Consider the following 7,520-nt stretch of genomic DNA (forward strand, 5'->3'; position numbering starts at 1 on the left):
TCCTTAAGAATGGATTGGTGTGAACTTCTTGCAGTCCATGGGACTCTGAAGAGTCTTCTACCGCACCATAATTCAAAAGCATCAATTCTTCGGCGTTCAGCCATCTTTATGGTCCAGCTCTCACTTCCATACATCACTGCTGGGAAAACCATAGCTTTAATTATACGGGCCTTTGTTGGCAAGGTGATGTCTCTGCTTTTTAAGATGCTGTCTAGGTTTGTCATTGCTTTTCTCCCAAGAAGCAGGCATCTTTTAATTTCATGGCTGCTGTCACCATCTGCAGTGATCATGGAACCCAAGAAAGTAAACTCTCTCACTGCCTCCATTTCTTCCCCTTCTGTTTGCCAGGAGGTGATGGGACCTGTGGCCATGATCTTTGTTTTTTTGATGTTGAGCTTCAGACCATATTTTGCACTCTCCTCTTTCACCCTCATTAAAAGGTTCTTTAATTCCTCCTCACTTTCTGCCATCAAGGTTGTGTCATCTGCATATCTGAGGTTGTTAATGAATTGCTAATGGGTTGTACATGACTCTTGCCACCCTTAAGAAAGAGTTGGGCCATATAATGTCTTCTGTAATGCTTTGTGGTCTTCCTCTTTTTTGTTCCTGTATTTGGTGTTTTCTCTGCCTATTTACTTGTTTGATCCACCACTGACATCTGCATTCAAATTTCTTCAATTTAAGAACATAGCCTTTACTTCATGGGGATGTACAACCAACCCTCCGCCCCCTTGCTTCTTTTTAAACTATGATTTTACTGAAAGGAAAACCACTTTGATAAGAAAATAAATGTAAACGTCAATAAAATATAAGTCTGAAGCACAGTTGATTCAGTATAACACTAGAGTATTGTTGCATGCCACCCTAATCTCTGAGCTGCGTGAGATTCCAGGGGTTGTAAGCACTTACCCAGGGCCAGCAGAGATGGTGGTGTGTCTAGGATATATGATTTATTTACACATATATACAACCTGAGCCTATGATGGAGGGGCTCACAGCATTAGTACCCCAAGAGGGTCTTCCTTCTCCCATAGCCGCAGCCTTGGATCTCAGCAGAAATCAAGCATCTCCCTCTCTATCGGGCTTCAGCCTGCAGCCTCTACTTCCAGCTTTTATTTCTCACACACCTCAACTCTGACTTTTGTTCTTCACTAAACATTTTAGCAACATGGGGCAGGATGACCCCAGTAGTGTAAGACCTTGGTGAGGAAGGCTAAGTCATTGATGTGATGCTCTTCAACAGTTCTGTATGGGCCTCTAACTTATTGCTTTATGATTGATTTGACATTTTTATATGACATCCTTCGATACCTATTCCAGGGTAATTTATTTAAAAAACAAAACAAAAAACCATTAAACAAAGTAAACAACAACAATCAATACAGCAGCACATGAAATAATAGTGCTTAAAAACTCATTAAATGTTTTATGGCCTGCAGAAATAAAAAGAACTTTTTCTTCAGCCAAAAAGGCATCAATGTAGCATAGGAATGTATTTTAGTCATCCTGAATATTTGAGTATATTGAGTGTGGATGGGCACATACAGGGCCCTAGTTATTGATGAGTTCTACAGACTTTGCCCACAGAGGACAAAGTGGACCGTGACATACTGCCTACTGTCTGAATTGAAAAGCAGAGTCAGATTCAAAACTAAAAGCATATGGGATTTATTCAAGATACACGGCCACACAGAAAACAATGGAGATATAGAGAATATGGAAGTAGAGATTAAAAACTGCTAACAGTGGTGGTGGCCCTTCTCGTTAGCTTCTCCGATGTCATGGGCAACCTTACCCATCTTTTCTTTGTTCCTTATATATATTGCCCTAGTGCCAACCTTGACCATAATGTCTGCTGCGGCACTTGATTGGGCACAATTCCAGCTTTAGTCTGGCCCATTTTCATCTATCCATGCCCCCTGTCCCTAGCACATAAACAAAATAACAAAGTCGTGGACCAATAAAGGGGGGGGGGATAAATAGGTGTAAATGCATATACAGCCATCGATGCAAACCTCCAGCTTAATGTGATATAATATAATGCAGATATGGTTAACAACCATTAAACAGTAAAAGAACCATTATCAGAGAATATAGAGCAGAATACAAAATTAAGTGTCAGAAAAGCTGAATAACAAATGACCTGGTTATTTTGCTTGTGTTGTTGAGGGGTCTCCTCTTTTTGCCTTACTTTCTCCCTACATAACCTCATCTCAAAAAATGCCCCTAACCTTGCAGAAAACTTTCTTGCAGAAATCTCTTGTCTTGATTTGTTCTTGTGTTCCAACTCCAAATGCAGAGGATGGGCACACCCTTTTATGATGGACATGTCTCATTTTCAACCAGAAGAGAAGATTTACCATGGCTCTCCAATAACAGGAGTTGTAGAGTTGGAAAGGACCTCAAGAGGTCCAACTGTCTGCAATGCAGGAATCACAGTTAAATACAGTGTTACCTTGGGTTACAAACACTTCAAGTTACAGACTCCGCTAACCTGGAAGTAGTACCCCAGGTTATGAACTTTACCTCAGGATGAGAACAGAAATTGTGCGGCGGTGGCGCGGCATGAGGCCCCATTAGCTAAAGTGGTACCTCAGGTTAAGAATGGTTTCAGGTTAAGAATGGACCTCTGGAACTAATTAAGTTTGTAACCAGAGGTACCACTGTAATCCCTGACAGAAAGCAATCCAACCTCTGCCATCTGCCTTTGTGAGTCCACAGCTCCTCCCCCCCTCCACCCTCCCTCCCTCTCTCCCTCCCTCACTCCCCCCCCCTCTCACACACACACTTTCCCCTGGCCCTCACCCCCTAAAGTCCATCAGAGTCCAGAGTTAATTCATAGAGGCTGGCCTACCATTGGTGGCCTGCTGTACCTTTGAGCTGGCCCAGTCAGGAAAAGTGTCAAATATATACCTTGTAGTGTGATAAATTGTGACAAAGCACATCCTTTCCCTCTTTTTCGTATGGCTGTGTATGGCAAACAGATGTTGCCAGACTGCTGATGTGTAGCAACTTACACCTTTCTGTTCACTACTAGAGCTGCTAGGCACATTGCACATAAGTCAACTATAATGACTGTAGACTTTTGCTACACAACACATTAAAGTACCGTATATTAAAACTGCATAGTATATAACTCCCTCCTCAGTAACTATTGTATTATCAAGAAGGAGACATTTGATTTTAAGCAGGACCTACTGTGTTCACAATACAATCTTATGAACTCGATGTGGAACCTAGTCTGGATGAGTTTCTTGTTCTACAGCATAAATAAAATGGGGAGCATTATGCTTTCTCACTCCTCCAAACCTCTGCCTATAAATTACAAAAATGGCATCAACCCACTGAACAAAGGATGCAAAATTGGTATTATGAGTCCTGTCTAAAGAGCTATTTTAGAGGGGAACATCATTCTTCAAGCTTATAGAAAGTGGTGGTTTAGAAGCACTAGAATGAGCATCACAGAATCCATTTAACCAATAGCAAGGAATATATATTAGGATCAGTCCAGAGGCCAATCTAGCTGAATGTCTTGCTCTCACTGTGGGTAACTCGCCCCACTTGTAATTCCCAGAAACATAGTGCCTCTAACAACAGTTAAGTTAGAACATAGTCATTGGTAGCCAGCCTTTTCCTCCATGAATTTGTCTAACCATAATTTAAAGCCAGGGGACGCGGGTGGCGCTGTGGGTTAAACCACAGAGCCTAGGACTTACAGATCAGAAGGTCGGCGGTTTGAATCCCCGCAACGGAGTGAGCTCCCGTTGCTCGGTCCCTGGTCCTGCCAACCTAGCAGTTCGAAAGCACGTCAAAGTGCAAGTAGATAAATAGGTACCGCTCTGGCGGGAAGGTAAACGGCGTTTCCGTGCACTGCTCTGGTTCGCCAGAAGCAGCTTAGTCATGCTGGCCACATGACCTGGAAGCTGTACACCGGCTCCCTCGGCCAATAAAGCAAGATGAGCGCCACAACCCCAGAGTCGGTCACGACTGGACCTAATGGTCAGGGGTCCCTTTACTTTACTTTAATTTAAAGCCATCCAAGTTGGGGGCCGTCACAACATCTTGAAGGAGCAAATTCCATAATTTAATTATGTACTGTGTGAGTAAGTCCTTTATTTTATCTGCCCTGAATCTTTCAATATTCTCCTTCATTATATGTCCACAAGTTCTAGTATTATGAAAGGGGCAGAAAAATGAATAGGTCCACAGTCTCTACCTAAAGGGCATGGATTGTATACAATCTACATTGGGTGGAAAGAGATTTACAAAGAAAATGGACTGTAAGGGACAGGAAAGAGAAGAATATACAAGTTGTGAGTATGTGATAGAGGAAGAAGACTATCTAGGAGAAAAAGTTGCAGCAAAGAGGAGACTGTACTAAGCCAGAAAATGAATTTGCAAACAGTGGCGATCATCACAAAGAAAGCCACCCAATGTTTGGATGAGTGGTGACTGATCACTCAGTAGTTTTCTAATATGTATGAGCCAACTTGAACTGGAAGCAAGTGACAAACCTCTCTTGTTACAAATAAAAGGAACAAATAAAGGGCAGGAACATCTGCTGCTTCTTTGCCTCAAAATGTTCTACTAAACTCATGAAGAGAATGCAGGATTTTGAGCACAGCAAAAATGCAGGAAATGGTTCTTTTATTCTTAAGCAGGCTGTGACCTTCATCATCCGCAAAGAACAAAGAGGGAGGTTTTCTAACCACTTTGATAGCAGTGTTCACTTGGAAGAGATTGTATTGAACCAGTGTAATGAAAGATCTTGCCAGAGAAATAATTCCTGGGTGTTCATATACTGTCATGGGGAAACTGTCCGAAACATAAAATGAGTCAAGAAAAGGCCTGTTGGTTTCTGTTTCAGTTCATCTCCTCTGTGTCCATTGAACTATGGTTTATTAAATCATGGCTTAGCATTGTGTGTGAATCCTCCCCAGCACCTTGACCATGTGTGTGTTTTTTACTGTCAGAAAACTACTATCTGAAGCCATGGTTTGTTATTGGCCTATGGACCTTCATTTGTTTTAACTATGGCTTGATATTATATGCAAGCACAACATCCTTCCTTATCCATGGTTTGTTTGACCACCCCACCTCAGATGCTCACCACGGCAAGAGCACTTAAAGAAAAGAAGAAAAACTTGGATGAAGCAAGCCATGGTTTATCTGATCATCCATGGAACAACTTGTGATAACTTGTGGGTTGCTTAACAAACAATGGCTTAGGATCAGTGCTTTTTTTCTGGGGGTACTCATACCCCTAAACATTTTGTGAATCTTTGTCCTTTTGTCCTTTTACTGTATTTATTTTTACCAGTTTGAACTATAAAATAGTGATTTTTTTTTTAGTCAAAATGAGAGTACCCCTAAACATTTTCTAAGGAAAAAAAAGAGCACTGCTTAGAATTATGTGCAAAGAAGATCTAATGTGGTCTAATGCCCCTTGTACAATCTTGTCAAAACTAAGTACTTCGGTTTAAGCCTTCTCAGGGCTTCTGAAATCAGATCTATTATCAGTATGTACCAGATGAGAAAGGTTCCATAATACTTCCATAATACAGGGAATTTGGAGAAGGAATGTAAAGTTAGAGGAAAAGAATTTGCTGCAATCTGCTCTTATGAATGTCTTTTGAGGTGGCTATCCTTGGCTCCCAGACACAAATTGGATGATGAATGTTAGAAGCATCACAATCTCATCCTGCCTACACACGCCATTCTGAATCCCTTTCATTGGAAAAAAGGGTTTCACAGTTATTGTTTTCTTTAAGGCCACCTAGGCACACTAACTGAATACTAGTCTCCTCATATATTTATAATCAAATCTAAGAACACTCCTTTTATTACCGTATTTTTCGCTCCATAAGACGCACCAGACCATAAGGCGCACCTAGTTTTGGGAGGAGGAAAACAAGAAAAAATTATTCTGAATCCCATAAGCCAGAACAGCAAGAGGGATCTGGCTTCTGGGATACCGTGTGGCTGTTCTGGCTTCTGGGATAACCGTGCCAAGCCTCTTCAGGGCAGTGGGATGAAGGCTAGAGGCTGTGTGTGGCTAAGGCAGAAGCCAGGACAGGCGCGTCGCCCCTTCAGCAAAGCTGGAGAAGGAACAGAAGGAGATCCTTCTGTTCCTCCTCCAGCTTCCAGGACAGCTGCGTCACTGAAGGGGTGCTGTGCAGTTCTCCCTCTCTGCACAGTGCCTCTCCTTCGCAGGAGAGGTGCTGCGCAGAGAGGGAGAGCTGTGCAGTGCCCCTTCAGCGAAGAAGGAGGAGGAAGAGAAGGGGCTCCGTTCCTCCTCCCGCTTCGCTGAAGGGGCGCTGCGCAGCTCTACCTCTCTGCGCAGCGCTATTCGCTCCATAAGACGCACTCACATTTCCCCTTACTTTTTAGGAGGAAAAAAGTGCGTCTTATGGAGCGAAAAATATGGTAACTTTTTTAATCACACACTGGACAGACATACTTGCAGAGTTATGGAGTGTTGTTATATTAGTTACAGTATAGAGATTTTTGAATGAGAATGAATCAAAGAAAAATGAATAAGGAAGAAAAGGTGGCGTCTCCACTTCCATGGTGCTTCTTTGCTATACTTATATTTGAATGAGTTGCATGATGGGTGGTGGGGTTTTTTGTTTTGCAATCCCTATTAATTACAGTGATCAGAGAAAGTTATTGTGAACTCCACAAAGAAAGAGAGAGAGAGAGAGAGAGAGAGAGAGAGAGAGAGAGAGAGAGAAGGCGTTTCAGCTGTCAGTAGCGAAGCTAGTAAATTGTTTGCTAGGGGAATAGCCTGGGGGGAAATACGATGCCTAATTAAGAGGTTCTTATTGAAGGGATTGTGAGCATTTTTGCTTCATCAGCAAGGTATCAGCACTATCTTTGGAACCATAATCAAAACTGTGCTCATTAGCACCCATCTTTTACACTTTCTGAACTGCTTTAGATTTCAAAGAAAAATTCTACTGATGCGTCTCAAACAAGGCTAACCGTTTGGAAGGTTTGCATCTGAAGAAATACTCCAGAGACCAGGACCTACTTCTCGCTTAGGTGGTAAAACCTGTGTATGGGCTTTATTATTTCACACCAAAAAAACTTGTACACATAGAAAACTAGCTTGGGGAAAAACAATAGCTCATTAGTAGTGTCCTTTTTTATAGAGGACACTCTATAAAGTGCTCCTCTATTTGAGGGCATCCTCTGTCCCAGGTGTGGGGAACTGTGGCCCTCCAGGCATTGCTGAACTACAATTCCCATCAGCCCCAGCAAGCATGAGCAAAGGACCCCAGAAGACCTAAGCTTCCTCACACAGTCCAACTCCAGGCTCAAGATAAAGTCTTGATTGCAAATTGGTTGGGGAAGATAAGAGGGCAGAGTGGGCAACCTTGAAGTTGCTCATCAACTTGAAGTTAGCAGCTGGACAGTAGGCTGAGCAGGCACACAGGTTACCCGGTCACAATATTGATCTCTGCTATGGTGAGATGTATTGCATTTCTACTTAATTATTTTTTAATTTGCATTTATGA

Source organism: Podarcis pityusensis (genome assembly GCF_964106645.2).
Source record: "Podarcis pityusensis genome assembly, chromosome: 3".
Taxonomy (NCBI): domain Eukaryota; kingdom Metazoa; phylum Chordata; class Lepidosauria; order Squamata; family Lacertidae; genus Podarcis; species Podarcis pityusensis.